Source organism: Crocodylus siamensis, chromosome 5, assembly GCF_052110815.1.
Source record: "Crocodylus siamensis isolate JL-2025a chromosome 5, ASM5211081v1, whole genome shotgun sequence".
NCBI classification, from domain to species: domain Eukaryota; kingdom Metazoa; phylum Chordata; order Crocodylia; family Crocodylidae; genus Crocodylus; species Crocodylus siamensis.
In genome coordinates, this window is record NC_143399.1 from 118,991,650 (window position 1) to 119,009,917 (window position 18,268).

Sequence of the window (18,268 nt, forward strand, 5' to 3'; positions counted from 1 at the left end):
AGGAAAGAATAATACAAGCAGCAAAGAAGAAAAGAAAATTACTTGAAAATTTTAAGATGCCAAAGCAGATTCACTGAAACCAGAGGAGGAGATTTTAATTACACTTTTTTGTGCCAACATGTTCTGAACCACAGGGGAAGACAATCTGAGTTTCTAGTGTTGCCCTATTACACAATTTCTACTAGTGGACAGGACATGTATTTACTGTCCAGGGCCAAATAGAATTCCCATTGATGAACTCACTTATTTTTCATTTGCTTTGAAACTTTTGGCTGTGTCCCTTCATTTTAGGGCTTGTTATCTGTATGGTACCCAAAGTGGAGGGAAGGCTACCTCTGACACTTTCTTTCACTGCAGCATCCCCTTTGGTTGGACTTTTTGCTTGTGAGAATTTGTATTAGAGTTTATGATACTAGAGGCCCCCATAAAATTAAACTGAATCTACCTTATTGTTAACAAATGAATTTGGTCCATTGGTTTTCCAGGTTTTAGCTCATTTATGATGAAAGAAAAAGAAGAAGATTGACGTGGTAAAGGGAACTTTTGTCTGAGGTAGATGGTTATAGCATGTGTTCTGTTCTCAGAAAGAATGGGGGATATTCTTGTTGAGTAAACACCATTTTTCCATAAAGTATGCCCTGATGGATTTTGAAGAGAAGGGTGTGTGCGTGCATGTGTGTGTGCATGTGTATGTGCATGTGTGGGGGCCAAATTGGAAGAACATTTAGACTCATCAAATTATTATGATTTTGACTAAAAGCTAAATTGTCTAATGCAGTGTTGCTCATCTTTCCCCCTGCAGGCCAAATGAGTGGTGCAGGGTTGGTCCATAGGCTGGAACCCGTCAGTGGGCCCTATCTTCCATGTGGGGCCCAGGCCCGAGCCAGTACACAGAACTGGTTCAGTTCATGGATCTGGCCCCATTCTTGTGCACAAGATCACAGCTATGTCTCCAGCCCTGGCCCTGTGTGCTGGGTCAGCTCTGCAATGGATTGGGTTCTGTTCCTGGCCCCATACGATGGGTTGGGCCCCAGCCCCACAAGCTGGATCAGCCCTGCACCAGGTCATGCCTGTATCACTGGACCTGCATGCTGTGCCAGCCATTGGGCCTGCAGGGCTTGGAAATTTGGCTGTAGGGGAGCAGTGGCTGATCAAGAGTGAGGAAAAAGAAGTTATTAACCAGGTACTAGTAAACCTAATTTGGTCTATGGGCTGAAGACTGGGCACTAGTCTAGGGAATTGCACCTGGTCCTTGGATGTGAAACAAACATAATTGTTCAGGCTGCTTGTTTGTTTAGGAAATGTTCTAGCTATCAGATCTCTTAAAGGAAGGGGGTTACCTGACCACCACCTAAACAAAATAGATATAGGAAGAGGCCAGTTCCATTTACATGCAAGAAACTTGCTATAACTGTGCATAACTTATTGATGGAGGAGTTTGTATACAGCAGAAGGATTGTGGAGCCCCTTGGAGGCCATTGACTCAGATGAGCATTCAGAGTTCTTGGTGCCTCTCTGAACCCCTAAGCTATGTGAGGCACTGTCCCTATTTGTTTTAACGTATCTTTACACATACGGTTAAGCAAGGAGGTTTCATGTTGGGGTATCATTTCTGAGATCAGTAGCAGGCAAGATATTCCCATTTAAAATAACCTAAAATGTATTAAAATGCAGACAAGAGTCTTTGGCAGCTGGAAACATGGAGGCCGTGGCTTGCTTGGAGACCTTCCCCTTGAAAATATTTCTAAATGTTGGCAATCCTGATCAGGTCCTTGCCTGCAGATGGCTGATCAAGAGTGAGGAGAAACAAGTTACTAAACAGGTACTAGTAAACCTAATATTGGTTTAATATCTGTTTTATATAACTGCGTGGCTGGCTTGGTTTAGCTTATCTCCTCACTGGGATACATCCAAAAGGAATTAATCCATGATTGTGAGTTGTGAAGAATGTTGCTTGGCCTGTGGACTGAACTGAAAAAAGAGCTGTAGAGCCTGGGAGCTGGGGAAAGCTTTATATTACGTTCTAAGACAACTGTTATTTTTCTAAGACAGATTTATTCAACTGTTTAACTGGAATTATACATGCAAGCATTAAGCTATAGAGAGACAGTTTTAAATAGTTCCATAAACTCCATTCTCATTGAATTTCCCCAGCAGGTTATCATGTTACAGATATTACATCATCAGAACAAATTCTCCTTGGCAGACCACTTAGCAGCCTGAATGAACAGGCTTTTAGTTTAACCCTTCATGATCTTCACTCACACTCTGGCTTCTAGTGGCTTTGCAACTCATCACAGAGCTCAGAGGGTTTGGGTTTTAGGGTAGCTTTCTGCAGAAGTTTGACTTTGATACTAGATAGACTGATTTGCTACAGAATTGTGATCAATGGGTCTTTCAACACTTGTATAGTCTTGACCGTGGCTGATACTTTTTAGCCGAATAGGTTATATTTGCCTCTTAGCTAAGGGCTTTGTTACATGTTACAGTGAGCAACACAAATGTTGATCAGTGTTGGTGCTAGCTTGAATTTGGAGTAGTCACACTTCAGGCCAGAAGGGGCCTGGAGGACTAAAAGGTAAGAATCATCCCCCTTCCCATTCCAGACTGGGGGAGCCCCTGCCCCTTCCATTTACTTGTGGCTGCCCATGCTGTCTGTCCCAAGGCAGGAGGCAGGAGAGGGTTAACCTGCCTGCCCAGCCACCACTGCAAAGCTGCTGCTCTTCCCCAGGCTGAGCCTGCCCAAAGAGAAACTATGGTGGCCAGGCAGGCAGGTAGGTTGATCCTTTCCTGCCCACTTCCCCAGGACAGATAATGCAGGCAGTCACAAGGAAGCAAGGGACAAGTGGGCAGGGGGGTGTGAACAGTGAACTGGGATCTAGGGTGCTGGGAAAGGTGGGCGGGGTGGTGGGGAGGAAGAGGCAGTGGGTCTGATCCAGGCCAGCAGTTGAGTGGGGGTTGGGTGTTTACACTATGGTGTAGCCTAGAGTGGCTACTCTTTAGTGTAACATGAGCTAGGTAACACAGATCCGAGATACTGTCTTGGAGTGGCATAACTTTGAGAAATATAATGAGTGCTTAAAACTAGTTTCAGTTGTTAATGTGTGGACAATCCAGAGATCTGAAAGCTGCCCAAAATTACCATGTAACAAGGCCCTAAGAGAGATGGCTCAACTCTGTATGGAAGATAAAAGATGATCTAGTCATCTCTGGATCCCTTATATATTTGACCTAGTAACTATTGTTACTTTTCTATGCCTTTTAAAAATCTGTTAAATATTATCTTCACATTGGATCAAATTCTCTTCTTGGAATTCTGTTAACAAAACCGTTGAAAACGATGCTATAATATTTTATGAGTATAAGATCCCCTCCCCCCATATTCCCTATATATAACATTCTCACTGTCTTCAGTGGCAAATTTTGAGGCAAAGGTCTGTAGAATTGGGTTCCACATTTGGAAGAGTTTATAACCTTGAGTTTTGCTTATGAGATTTGTCACACTTGGAGCTGTACATTGACCTTGATCTGTGTATAGATCATCTCAGTTAATATCACTTGCAGTCATATGCCCATAGCTGAAAGGCACTGCCGGCATGTGGCACAAAGTCACAACAAAGGAAGGATTCTACAATGGAAGGAATAATTGGGGATTGTATAAATTTGTACTTAAAAAAGGATTTTTTTTTAGAATGAGGTGAATAAAAAGAATATTACTTCCTGGGATTAGGCTGTCTCTCTCTCACTTCTAAAGGAAAAGGAAAGATGATTCTGATTGATGTAAAACAGTGCTACTTGTTCTTCACCTAAAACGCTAGAGTAGATGGGTATATGTTAACAGCCTGCATTACTCATGTATTTATTTAACGCTAAAAAAGTTGTGTTGGGCTCTGGTTATTTTTTCTCATGCTTTATTACTCTAGATTATTTTGTCACCTAGATTATATGCTTTGCAAGGCAGGAAATGGAAGAAAGAATACCCTACTCGTCTTTTAGATGGTTTATGAGGAATTTGAGTCTCGGCACATAGCATTAACTAGGCCTGCTTTCTTTGTTGCCAGAGCAGGTGAGAGAAGAAAAGGAGAAGCCTTGACTCTACCCTTTACTAACTTGTCAGAGGAGCTGTCATAATTTACTGTTGGTATAAATCAGCAATAAACTACTGTCCACCTAGAGCACATGGGAAAAGGCAAGGAACTGTGGCTCAGAGACATGTCTGAGTTGCAGAAACTTGCCAGGTTTACAGCATACGCACTGCTCATTCTTCTAAATGTTTTTCAGGGTCAAATTGTATAGCTCCATGGCATGAAGCAGATCCATTGACTTTGCACCAGCAAAAAAATTCCAGTAGAATGTTTTAGAATTTTTTCCTAAGGCAAATCTTTTTTTTTTTTTTTTTAATCAATAATCCAGATTCTTTCACAGACAAAAATTATATGCATCTTTTTTTTCAGGCAGTTGAATTCCAGCATATCTCTCTGCTGGGCTTGATTGTCCTTCTCCTCATACAATTTAGCTTTGATGCAACTCCAATGACTTTAACCATGCCACTGCTAGCATAAGCTTACATCACTAAAAGACAGGCAGATACAGATCAAGGACCAAAATTTTGCACTGGGGCTTTTTTTTTTGCACATCATCATTTTCATCATTACAGAGCTACACTAAAAAAAGTATTTTACTTTTTACCTCAATTAAAAAGTATTTGTTTTAGCCAATAAGACAAAATCCCTTTGTATTGTGAGGTAGAAATTAATTATCTGGTATCTTAGTATAACTGAAAGAATAATACTGTAGTTTCATATTGTTTTGTGGAGTGAAAAAAGACTAATTGTTTTTTAAATGAAAATTTAAGTAGCATAGTTTACCAAGGAGTATAACCACAGACTGGTTTTGATGCGTGTTGCACAGCTGGATGTAGAAACACACACAAAAAGAAAAAAAATAGAAATCACAGAGCTATTAAGCTGAGACAGAAGAGTAGCAGTGAAACCAGCCTGGGTTTTTTTCCATCTACACAAAGATACCATTCTCTTGTATAAATGGTATAGTCTTTTCATGTAAATAAACTTAATTTAAAAAAAAATAAAATTAAAACAGCAGAAAGAAATAGAAAAAAACCTAAACCAAACAAGAGAGTGAAACCGTAGCGATCATTAAGAATGTGATTTCAAACAAAAATGCTGTTAATTAAGGGCAACACCCGACAGCAGGAATCCAGGAAAGAGGTTGAAACAAGAAATAAATATCATATCCTTCAAGTTTAATTAATTTCTTTGGACAGCATCCAAATAGACAGAAAAAAAGAGCACAAAGTTACCAAAGGCAGAAGAAAGAAAAGGCAGAGCTCCATAAAATTAAAAGTTTTAGAGTTTATAAAAAGGCTGAAAACAATATGTTTTCCTCTTCTGAAAAAGATATAACTAGAACCCAGGAGGTTAGGAAAACAAAGTTGCATTCCTATGGGTCTAAACAAACCCCTTTGAAGCATTCTCAGCAGCTGGATGCCACCACCTCCTCTTTCTGCAGCACAAAGGCAGAGTGTGGCGGAGTGCTACAAGGAAGTAGTTCTTCCTTTATAGAAATTTGCATTTCCATATTTCCATACATATTACAAGGGTTGCTGGTGAAAGTCTTGATCTTATCCCTAACCTGCTTCTCCAGTAAAACCCTCTAGCTGCAGCTTAAGCCAAGACCTAAATCAAATTGCTACCATGGCTATAGAAATCAAAATATTAGAATGGCCATGCCATGAAATGCTCTGTGGATGATTTATGACCAGGCGATATAAATATATATTTTTTAAAAGTGTGTCTGATCAAAACACTTTTTATCCCCCTAACATTTGTTTATATTACTAAACGCTTACAGTTCCAGTTAATATTCCTTTTATGTTGGTCTATTCCTTCATCAAAAATCTATTGTCCAGCTGTAACCAATGCATGAGAGTAACTCAAGGCCTGAAACAATTTAGTTTCCATCCTCCCTTTTTCTCCTTTGCTTCTCATCTTTTCAGCCGGATATTTGTTTTCCATGTCCTTACTACTCCCAAAGTATCCCTTCCCACTGATGGACTACTTTTCCTATATTGCGCACTGAAAGCTGCTGAGCCTGTTTCATTTCCATATCTCATCACAGTGGCCCTGAAGCACTCACACCCAAAGGTGTGAGTGCTTCTCCCACTGCAAGGGCAGGAGAGAAAAGCCCTTTGGGGTGCATGAAGCAGACAGAGGTAGAAAACAAACAGCTTTAGGAGTTCCAGGGTGGGGTTGAGGGGCAGATAGTGGAAAAAGAGCTGAACATGATTAAACTTGCCTATAATGAACACTCATGGCACTGACAAAGATCATTTGCTTCAGGGAGGTGGCCTTTTAATAAAAGCTCATTGCTCTTGGATACTTTGAGAGCAAACAGGTACGACAGGAGGTCACATAGTAATAATGAATATACTCTACAAAGTTAATTATATTAACTGTTGAAGGTATAAGATGAAGGAATAAAGAATGCTAGATGTGAAGGTATAAAGAATGCTAGATGGGAAGCGAACCATCATACTCATTCAGAAAGTTGCATTGCAATGGACGCAACCCCCTTTTTAGGTTATCTGAAAGGGTTTTTCAATTGTGAAGAAGAAACATAACTTGTTTGTTTCTGGCCCGTTGTGTCCTACATGTGCAGGAGTACAAGCTGAGGACATCCTCCTCCTTATCCTCATAACAATTTCTTTGTAATATCCCCATGCCCACTCTTTAAAAACATAAAAAGAGTGACTTGGAGCAATTAAAGTCACCCTTTTATCTGTCAACTGGATTGGGTTCACACATCAGGCACTTTGCCATATTAGCGACATTGACTAACCTGCAAATAATTATGGATGGGTGAGGCAAAATTGTTAATAAGGACTAAACCCCTCTAAGGTGCTCTGTGGCTCCTACGGGTGTTGACGGTGCTCAGCAATTGGCTGGAAGATGCTTAAGGATCTTGAGGACTTAAGGCTGGGAATGAAATCTTTGCACTGGAGAAAGTGAATGAGAGTGGAATTTCTTTATCCTAAAAAATAGCATGTTTGACAAACTGCTTTTAAAAAAGGTTAACTACCTAAAGATAAAAAGAACCTAAAGCTTTACATGTATTATTTTGCAATCTAAGAGAGGAATTAAATGCATCCAAATAATAATGCAATAGCTCAGTTTTAGGGCTGCCAAATGATTAAAAAAAACTGATCGTGATTAGCTGCGTGATTAAAAAAATCAGTTGCAATTAATTGCAATTTTAATCGCACAGCTAAAAACTCAAAATTATGCACAGAAAAACTCAAACATGCGAAATTATGCAGGTGCTTTCTGTGGTTGGGGTGTGCGTGGGGGTGTGTTTGGAGGGGGGGGATTTGTGAAGGTGTGAGGGGCTGTGGGCATGTGTGTGGGTTTGGAGTCCAGCGAGGGGGGCTGCCTGCAGGGGGGGTCTGAAGGTCACCCCCCTCAGGATGCCCAATCTGAGTGGGGTCTCTGAGGAGCTGGCATGGGCCTAGGGTGTGCCCCCAACCTGAGGATAGCCTCAGCAGCGGTGAGCTTACTCCACCCTCACCTCAGCAGTGGCAGCCACAAGCAGCTTGGCGGGGGGTGGGGGCAGCTGCTCTGGCCCAAGTTCCAGCCAGGGCCCAAACTTCCCCACCCTTGCTCAGAGGGTCCCAGGTGGTCTTGACCCACCCTGAGCCCAAGAATGCCAGGCAGCCCTGCCACAATCCAGTGCCACCTTCTCTGAACCCCTAGCACTGCCAGCCTGGCTGCTTGGGGCCCTGGATGGAGGTTGGGGGAATGAATGGGTGCGGGGGGTGTCCCCCTGCCTGCCTACTGCAGCTGCCTGGAGTTCATGAACCACCAGGACCCACACAGAACCGCCATGGCAGGGCCCCACGGTTTGGCCCAGTGCATGCTGCGCCCTTGGGCCCAACGGCTTGGGCTTGGGGCAGGTTGGGACCACATAGGAGCTCCAGCATAAGCTGCCTTCAGGCCTGCAGGTTCCTGTGCATCCCTCATTCAGGCCCCTGGGGAGCAGCAGTGACAGTGGCTCTCTGCCTCCACAGACACAGCCGCTGCCAGTGGGTGGGGGAGGGATTCCCAGAGAGCCACCACCTTCAGCCCCCAGCCTACACTGTGCCACATGCCTTGCTCCAGCGCAGTGCTACCAGATCCCTAGCCTTGCCCAATGTCACTGCTGCCAAGCCAGGCAGAGCCACTGTTTTCCTTCCTGCACCACCTGGGATCCTACCAGGACCTGGTGGATTGGGTGACTCCATTCAGTTCCTGACAGGAACCCGAGTGGCACAGGGAGGAGAATGGCAGCTCTGCCTGGTGCTGCAGTGACTGTGGTGCTGGCCGCAGATCGGGCTCTGGTGGTGCTGGGCTGGGGCCAGGCATGTGGGGCAGCGCAGTCTGGGGGCTGCAGAAGGTGGCTTCATGGGAATCCCGCCTCTGCCTGTGGCCAGTGGCTGCCTCCATGGGGGCACAGGGCACAGGGCTGCCATTGTCACTACAACCCATGGGCCTGGACTGAGGATGTGTGGGGACCCATGGGCCTGGAGGCAGCTCATGCTGGAGGTCTCAGGTGGTCCCAACCTGCCCCAAGCCTGAGCTGTGGGGCCTAAGGGTACCAGGCAGCCCCACCACAGTTCAGCACCACTTTCCCCAAATCCCCAGCACAGCCACCCCAGCTGCTCGGTGCTCTGGATGGGTGGGTACATGGGTGCCCCCTCTGTCCTCCCTATTCCTGCTACAGCCCATACCTGGGCTGCCGTATAGCACCTAAGCACTGCCACCGCTGCCCTGTGGGGTGGCCTGGAGACTGTCCTGCTCCACTGCCATTGCCGCTGCTGCTGTCTGGGCTAATGCTTCAAAACTATGTGCATGATTAATGTGTTAAAAAAAATGAATGTGTTAATTAGGTCTTGTGTTAATCACACAATCACACATGTTAATGGCAATTAATTGACGGCCCTACTCAACTTCACAACTCATTTTAGAGAACATCCTAACCCTCTTGTTCCTTCTAATTTGGAAATCCTAGCATTCTTTTCTGGAAGTAATTTGTTTATTAGTGTTATTAGTTGATCTACTATCTAAGATATACCATCATTTAAAATATTCTAAGCCAATGTTACTGCTAATGGGTAGAAGCAATACCATTGCATTTAGGAGTGAATCTAGATCTTAGAATCTGTGTGTCAAATGCAACAACGGATGGCTAATCAACTCCCACCATCCAAAAAATATAGATGAAGATTGTCAAGAAAAAATATGTAGTTGAGTTTGATTAGCATTGTACCTGGACCAGATTTACACTATTTTTATTAATGTCAGTGGAAATTGCTTCTAATTTACCACAGAATGATAGCGATGAGAATAAACCTGTATGCTTTTAAAGTATTCTTCATGGGTAACATCAACACCTTAGAAGACAACTTATTTCATAGTTGTTTACTTTTTGTCTTTCACTTATCTTGTAAGACGAAATTTAGTCCTTTGGTTTATAGTCAGTTTCTCCTTCTGTCTTCTATACCATAGCACAATTTCACCAAGTGAAGTTCAAGAGCCCTACAAAGTAGAGTTTACATGTTTAAAAACATTCCATATACTGAAATGGATATAGGAAATCCTGCAACTAATTTCTATAGTGATTAAAACTGAGATTTTCAAAACCAGTTAGGATACCTATACATTTAACTCCCTTTCAAGTTCATTGGACTTGTGTGCCTGAATACCTCAGGTAGTTTTAAACCTTTTGACTTTTAAACACTTTTTTTTTTTCCTCCAGAGATTTTTCACTTTTGTTGAGAACCTAAATTTTGGCTCTGAACTACCTGAAAGTCTCTCCTCAAGCCTTCATAATATTAGGAGAGTTTTTGTTAGACTAGAAATACTGTGTGCATATGCATATATGAGCTTGTGCATGTATGTATGCATGCAAGTCCATGTTTATTCACACTCACATATACACATATCTGAATGCTACTCATCTTCAATAACAATTACAGAACATTGCTATATGATAAGAAAAGCTTTAATACACGATGTGTGAGATTGGGTGTCAGCCAGATGACTTCCCCTGCTTAGATTTCAAAGCCAATCCATTAGAAATAGGATGAACAATATACCATGTCCAGCTTGTACCATGTCCAGATATACCATGACACAGTTTGCAAAACTTCTCCCTGGCCCCAACTTTAATAACAGCAGGGAGGTGGCTTTCTCTAGTAAGCCACAGGAATATCTGGCTTGGTGTTGTGGGAAAGAAGTATTTCCAGAAGAATGTGGATTTATTTTGATTTTCTTGGTACAAGTTCTTAAGGGTAAAGACCATCTTTTACTCTTATGATTGTAAAGTGGGCCTCTTATTCCAGGGAGCTAATCTCTGGTAGTTCATCCCTTTTTTCACTGAGGGTTAAGCTAATGTAGTTAATCTTTCATCTACCACAAGAGCATGTATGTAGGGGAGACCATGCTGTGGAGCTGGTGTCAATGGTGCACAGAGAGCCTGCCATGGAGCTGCAGCAGTCCCGCTTCAGCCCTATACACCACAGAGCACAGGGCTACCTAGTAGGGCTGTGCAAAGCTTTGGTCTCTGATTCGATTTGGCAGAGATTCGGCTCTATTCATTGTCCGAATCCCCAAATCCAGATTGAATCAGGAGACCCTTTAATCTCTCTGAATAGAATTGGAACCCTCCAAGTCAATTCAGAGAGATTTGGAAAGATTCGATGATTTGCACGTAGACACAGCTTTAAACGTTTTTTCTGCATACCTTAAAGTACAAGGCAGCTTATCAATGCTGTGATGCTGGGACAGATAAAGCATCCCACAGGAGCGTGGGGGGGTGCTACCCAGCACGCTTAGCAAGAAGTGGACCAGAAGCACTTCCAGTCCACTTCCAGGTCCACTGGGGAGCATGCAGGGGGGCTCAGTAACTGGTTCCTCCTGGGCCTGGGGGAACACCTGGGGTTCCCCCACAGCCAATTGCCAAGTCAGGCATGCTCCCCAGTGGACCTGGAAGTGGACCAGAAGTACTTCCAGTCCACTTCTGGGTCTGCCATCCAACATGCAGGCCTCCCGCCCATGCTTCTGTGGGACACTCCATTCACCCCAGCTTTGCAGCATTTACAAACCATGCCTGGTACCTCGAGGTATGTAGAAAAAACATTTAAAGTGGTGTCTATGGCTGAATCACTGTTTTTCCAAATCAGCATTGAATCTTCAGATTTGAATCCGGCCGAATCAAATTGGGGATAGTGATCTAAATCAATAAATCGAATCACTGCCCCCAGTTTGGGCTGAATCCAAATCCAAATTGAATACAGCCCATTTTGCACACCCCTACTGCCTAGCTTCTATATTTGGGTGGCACAGGGCTGCACTTGCAGAGGCTCCTAGGATGAGGGAGTAATTCTGGTGCCCCTTCTAAGATAGTGCCTTAATTAGGCTGCTTTCTGAACCTTTAACAAGTTGAGAATACAAATAATAGAATATGCATCTCCTTGGACCTACACTTCATTGCAGAAGCAGGCTGAGATGCTGGGCTGAAGACCCCTGAAATCTGATTCTAAATCTCTTTTAGCCAACTTTACAAAAGTCATCAGATATGTGAAAGACATAGGAGAAGAACTACTATGCATTCACACAAGGTTGCATGTATATACCTGTCATGCAAACCAGAATGCTGAGGAAAACAAGGCATTACCTCCTTTAAGGACATGTTGTGGGGGAAGAGGGAGGTGGGTAGAGTTCTAGCCCATGTGAGAACTTGATTTGAGTCCCAAAATCTTAACAGACTAACTGAAAGTAGTATGGACAGGAGCAGGAGAACTTGCCGAGAAGAGAACAGTCTATAGATTTACTCTCAGATACAAGGCATGTTCTTTATTTGAGTAATTGTAAAAATATATATTTACATGGTGTGTCCGCCACCCTGAGCCATTGACCAATGCCTGTACAATGCACTTCCGCCCTCCTTCCTCCCCACAGAAATCACAGCCCTTCTGTGCCTAGTATGGGATAAAGGGTGATATACACTTCCACTCCTTAGTTGCTTTTAACTATCTGGTTGAGTTGGAGCATGTCTTTGTCAGTGGCTTACTCCATTCAGTGTCTAATTGTTTGCTTATTACATATACATATAAGATCTATGTATATATGCATATTATATGTACAAATAATATATGATTATATTGTTATATATAATGATTGTTATTATATACAATTATTATATTAGTATTATATTTATAAATTTATTTTAGATTACCTTTTAGTTTAGAAGATCTTCAGAAATGCAAAATTCTAGAACTCTTGGCTCCAAAATGATACCTTTTATTAGACCAACTGAGAAATTGCAAAAAAATCTTTTTTTCTGCAAGATCTTCAGCTATTCTGAGTCTGAGTTTCTTGAAAGCTTATGAATACAGGCAGTCCATGGATTTACGACACAATTGGTTCCTGAAAACCACATCTTAAGTCGACGTGTTGTAACTCGGAACTGATGTTCCCAAAGGAAACAATGTTATAAATGGGGGATTGGTTCCTGAAACAAGGCCCGATACCCTATTTTCACCAAAAATAATCCAGAATTTTGTACTCAGTCAATTATAGATGAGTAATATAGCTGCATTAATGTAGTTATATTGTAAATACTAATCATATTAATTTAGAAGGACTTCTTTGAGGTTGCTGGACTTTTTGAAGGGTTCTTGGCTGGGGTCTTCTCAGGAGTCTTGGCTGCAGGTTTTTCTGGAGCCTTGTCTGCTTTCTTAAAAAAAAGTTCCCAAGGAAGTTTGTTCAGGGACATGGGCGACACAGCAAACTTGTTCACTGGCATGGCGTTGCATCAGATGAAGCATTGTAAAGTCAAAACTGAAGTCAGAAAGTTGAAACAGGGTGTCAATTAATAAACGGTGGTGTAAGTGTGAAACATTGTAACTTGAAACACTATAAGTTGAGGACTGCCTGTATCGGATTCAGTTGGTCTATAAAGTATATATCTGCCCTGCCTTTTCTCTTTATGTGGTGATGCCAAAGCCTAAATCCCCTGGGTGTTGGGACTGCCTCTCCTGTAGCAGGATGTTTTCCACCTCGGTCAGTCACCGCTGGTGCTTGTAATCTCTTAACAAGTCACATATCCAAAAGATGTGACATTTCTAAGTCCTCCAAATTCAGGGGAAAAAGAGAGATAAAAAGAGAGAAAGTTTTGTATATTCCTTCTAGATGAAGTAATGGATCAAGCATCATGTTTAGGAACCAGAAGTTCAACACTGTATTGGAAGCTGTCCAGTACTGTTTCCCCACATTGACCTCCCTCCTTAGGATCTGCAAGCAAAGCAGAGATGTATGCCTGTGGCACTGGTTTCACTGTGTAGTATGAAGGCCACCCAACAAGCTGCTGTTTCATCCAGTTATTCTGCAGTATTAAATTAGCTATACTGGCCACCAGCACTATTCACTTTTGCCTTGTAATGTCTGAGGAGGGGGGAAAACCAATCAAATTTAAGCGTTCCACCTGTAAATCCAACTGCAGTGCCTCACCCATGCCTTCTGCCCCTCCACTACTGTCACTTTCCCCAGCTCTTGGCAGAATTTGAGAGCCTTATAGCTCCTACATATGAACTAACAGTTCCAGTGAATCTGATCATAGGCTAGGAGTCCATCTTCACACTCCTAGGTGAACCCTTAAAAACTGGTACCAAACTGTTTGTGTTCCCTCTTCATGTATCAGGTTCTACTTCTCTGCCTGCAGTTTTGTCAGCACATCTGGCTTTCTCCTCCATATCTGACACTGGATCCCATAGTAGGTGCATCCAAGTCTCTGTGACTTCTATTTCCTCCAAAGAGCTAAATACAGAAGTAGCCTGGTTACCATGCTATGGTGTTGTCCAGGCTTCAGGACAATAGCCTCAGGACTCTGTCCTCTCCTTTTCAGCATTTCCTTTTTGGCCATGAGGTTTTTAGCTGCCTCAGGATCCTACACAGCAGGCTGCCATCTCTTGTTTCTATATACTGTCTATCCATTTTCCTTGTTCTTGATCATGCATCTGAGTTACTGCAAGCTGGATACATTGCACTGTCTTCAGCAACAACATATCTTAGTTTTTTGGGAGCCAAAATATAGTGCAGGATCACTAGCAGAAGGCATCTTGCCTGGTTGTTTCCCATGTGCCACCATTCATAAGGGGTGCAGATGGGTTCTCAGTCTTATGAGACACAGCAGGGAGCTACACACCACCTCAGGAGTCAGCTGAGCCACCCCTCCATACTTCATTAGATATTCTGCACTGCCTGAACCATCTATGGTGGCAGTGCCCATCTGATACAGTCATGAATCCAGCCAAACTCAGGTGACAAAACTCAACATTGACCCTGCCTGCTGATGAATATTTTCTGCAACCCTTTAGTTTCCATCAGATGGGCAGAGTCCTACTCACATCCTGACCCTTCCTCCTAGTTGTGTTATTGCCCAACAAAAAGTCAGGGTCAAGTCAATCCTCAAGGATTAGGAACCATAAAGACAAGGTCCTTTTTGGAAAACAGTACTATTCTTCTACAAGTTTGCAACTTAGAATTGTTAATTCCCAAGCAGATCTAGTCTGCTATGATTATAAAAATCTTTCAGCAGAAAGTAGTTTAGCTGAGGACCTTTCTGTGAACCACAGAGATCTTTTCCCAGTGTGGAAGGACATTTGCTAGCTAAAACAGTGCTGCAAGTTGCCTTGGATACTTTAGCCTTGGCCACCTATCCTGACCACTACAGGAATCGTTACAAGGTTTTTGTGGCATGAACCTTTCTCCCCTGTTCCTGCAAAAAAGCCAAATAACTGTGGTGGATTTTTCTTTTGAAGAGCCAAATCTATTTACTTCAAACACCAGTGAGGTCCTACACATCCTCAAGGATTCACAGAAGACCTTTCATTTCTTTATGTCATATCATTGTTGCTCCCACAGGCACTTCTGTGGGCACTTTCCAAGAGCCTTTATTCTCTAGGTGCAAGGAGACATTTGAGATGTAAGGTGTTGACTGCACCCAAAGTATTTCACATTGTGACTCTTCTAGGTAGAAGGGAGCTTGATGGTACAGCTAAGGGATGCTTATATCTTTTTCATCCAGCTGTCTTCCAAGACTTCCTGGTATACTTCTACCTGTCTAGGCTCAGATAGTCATAGTAGCCTGTGGTCACACCATCCACTACCTACTTTGAACTCCACTTCCATTTCTTTTGAGAAGGTTTGCTCATTGTTGGTCTTTGGAGCAATAGATAGGGTTCCCCCACATCTTGAGGGTGAGAGGTTTTCCAACAACTGTTTCCTGATTCCAAAAAGGAAGAGAGTTCTGTTTCATCCTGAACTGAAGAAAATTCATGAGGCTTATCCACAAGTTCAAGCTTAAGACAAAGACAATGGCAATCTTTACATTATGCCTGCTTCAATGGGACTGGTTGGTACCTCTTAACTTACAGGGCACTTATTTTTATATATCATTTAGGCCCTCTGATCTCTCACCACTTGCTCAATGCCAAGAGAGCTTTGGTTTTCATTTAAACAAAGCCAAGCCTTCCCAAAGATCTCCATGGCTATTTGTTCCCATAGCCAAGAGATCTAAAGGCATAGTAATATGAGTGAAGACTCTGTCTGGACATTGAGCTGTATGGAGTTATTCTATAAGATACCAAAGTGGATCTGGCCTCTCTGAATCAGACCATCAGAACACAGGCTATTTTCATAGACACTATGGGCAGCGTGGTAGGCCATTAGGGGGTGTGCCTGCATTGAGCCACCCATCTCACTGTGCCTGACTACCTTCCAAGCTCCGGATGCCTCCCTGGGGGTGCCTCACATCTGGCTACCCCCTTCCTGGAGCACACCCACTAGCCTGGGGGTTCCACTGTCACCACCCAGGGCGGGACTTGATTCTGGCTCTGTGCACCCTGGGAAACACAGGCCTAGTAGCCCTTGAGGGTACTTGATTCACTTCTAGAACTTGGGATGCTTCCCTCAGTCAGAAGCACAAGTAGTCAGCTGAACCAAGGGGATGCCAATATGTCTCCAACACTAGCTACAAAAGAGAACTTTATTGGTTATAAGGGGTAGCGTTAGAATAGGGTACAGAGTAGAACAATATCAGAGAAATGCCATAGAGCAAACTCCCCTGGCTGGGTAGCCTTTGATCACATGTGAGTTACTGCAAGATATATATCTAGTTAGAGCTCAGGTAGATTACTCACAAGTATCATTCAGAGGTACATGGAGATTCCATCTGGAGGCAGGCAGTTCCTTGATCATGAGTTTTGAGGGAGAGGGAGAGGGAGAGGGAGAGGGAGAGGGAGAGGGAGAGGGAGAGGGAGAGGGAGAGGGAGAGGGAGAGGGAGAGGGAGTTGGTCCATCCCTTCTCTCTCTCTGAGTCTCCTTCATGGCTGCTGCCCCCTCCTCTTGGGCAGTCCTTGACTTATATAGCCCTTATGACCTCATTTACCTGGTCCAATGGAGGCCAGCACCTGCTGGTTGTCAGCCAACCAATCTGAAATACATCACCAGTTGCTGGGCAGACTGGCAGTTCCTAGCTCCCCAGGGAGCAAGCCCCTCACCCAGGTATGTGATTCTAGTCATGTAGGCAGAGGGAGCAGGTTTCCCCCCCTCCCTCAGGAATGTATAAATAAAGAGATAGGGTAAGGTGTGTATCCTCTGCTGGGCCCATCCTAATCAAATTGTCACAGAGCAGAGTTTTTGGGGAGAAACACAGGTGGCCTTCTGCTATAGGCAGTGTCTCCATAAGTGGTATTTGCATGGCAACCACCTTGAGCTTGAGATACTCAGAGCTCTATATTAACTTTTACTGAGCACTATGCCATCACAGAAGCCTTAAAGGTAGATACTTCATGTGGGAGAGTGGTCCTTCAGTTTCCATGCACCTAAGGGACTCTGACATCCATCTCTAGGTATGTGTGGCCACTGCTTTGGTGTCATCTACAGTGTAATATGTATCTGGATAGTTCATCCCAAAGAATTTAGGTTACTGTGGCAGGGCACTGTTTGTGCCTGCCACTTTAAGGGCCTGAAGACAGCAGCCAGCAGGTGCCTGATGAGGGCAGCCATTTTGGATTCAGGGCTGCCAATATAAACAGGACATTTTGCTGCTACAACATTGCCTGGCTGCAGGGCTGCTGGTATCAACTGGAGGTAAGGGAGGAGCTGTAGGGGATGGTCAGGAGGCTACTGGTCTTGGGCATGACCTAAAACTGCACCCTGCTGGGAGTGGGTGGCCTGGTGGGTCTCTCAGTGGTGCGGGAGCCCCCAGGAAATGCCAGGCCAGTTATCACCCTGGTGAAAGGTGGGTTGGGGCACCTTAACCCCAGCTCCCACAACTGGGTGGGTTACCCCCTTTTTAGGGTCTGGAAGGTGGACCCCAGAGAGAGAGAGTCAGGCCATAGACTCAACCTGTTTTGACATCCCCTGACTGGTCAAAGCTGGGGCTAAGACTGGAAGGGTCAAAGGGTTGGGGGCCCACTGCGAGGAACATCCAAGAGCTGTGGGCCTGGGTTTCCAACTGGCCTGGAGGTGGGCCAAGGCCAGTAGAGCCAAAGGTCCTGTGCAGGGGACCACACCCATAAAAGGGAAGCCGCTCAGGGAGCTATGCAGCCTGGAATGAAGGTGAACTAGGCTGCTGGAATGGAGCGATCCAGGTGGGGTTCAAAGAGCAGGATACTGAGGCCCAGTGCGGGGCCGGTGATACTGATAACATCTGGATGCCATCTGTGAGGCTTGGGCTGTGGTGTAGGGGAGGAAGAGAGCCACAGATAGTGCCCCCTGGCATCGGGGCAAGAAATAGGCAGCCTCCCACTTAATTAACATCAATTAATTAATGATCATCAAGGCATGGTGGGCAAGAAGGCGGGCAGGGCAGTTAGCCCAGAAACAGGTGGGCGGACCATAGGAAAATTGGCCCTGAGAAGGCCCCTGTTACAGTTACTGATAAGTAACTTGGTTTTCCTCTATTGGCAGAGCAATGGAGTCACTTATTGTCCCAACGCTAGGTGCGGCTGGGTTGGTCATTGGCCTGTGGGTCAGACAGACCAGCCTTACAAAGCAGGCATTTCAATGTATATTTCAGATCAGTCTAAGAGTTAGTGAAGATGAGTAGGCTGTGGGTTCTTCAGTATGTGGACAAAACTCAGTCTTTCTGTTTCTCTTTCTTTTTTTTTTTTTGTTTCTTCTGATTCAGGTAGTGCAGTTGATTGCCT

General features: G+C 44.0%; 1 long non-coding RNA gene across 1 annotated transcript in view; it reads left to right on the forward strand.

Moving 5' to 3' along the window:
- Nucleotides 1-1,151: 1,151 nt before the first annotated feature.
- LOC149864488 (uncharacterized) overlaps nt 1,152-18,268 on the forward strand; it is a 31,381-nt gene continuing 14,264 nt past the window's right edge. Inside the window, exon 1 of the long non-coding RNA XR_016442535.1 lies at nt 1,152-1,822. This is a non-coding gene — a long non-coding RNA (uncharacterized LOC149864488). The remainder of the gene's footprint in view (nt 1,823-18,268) is intronic.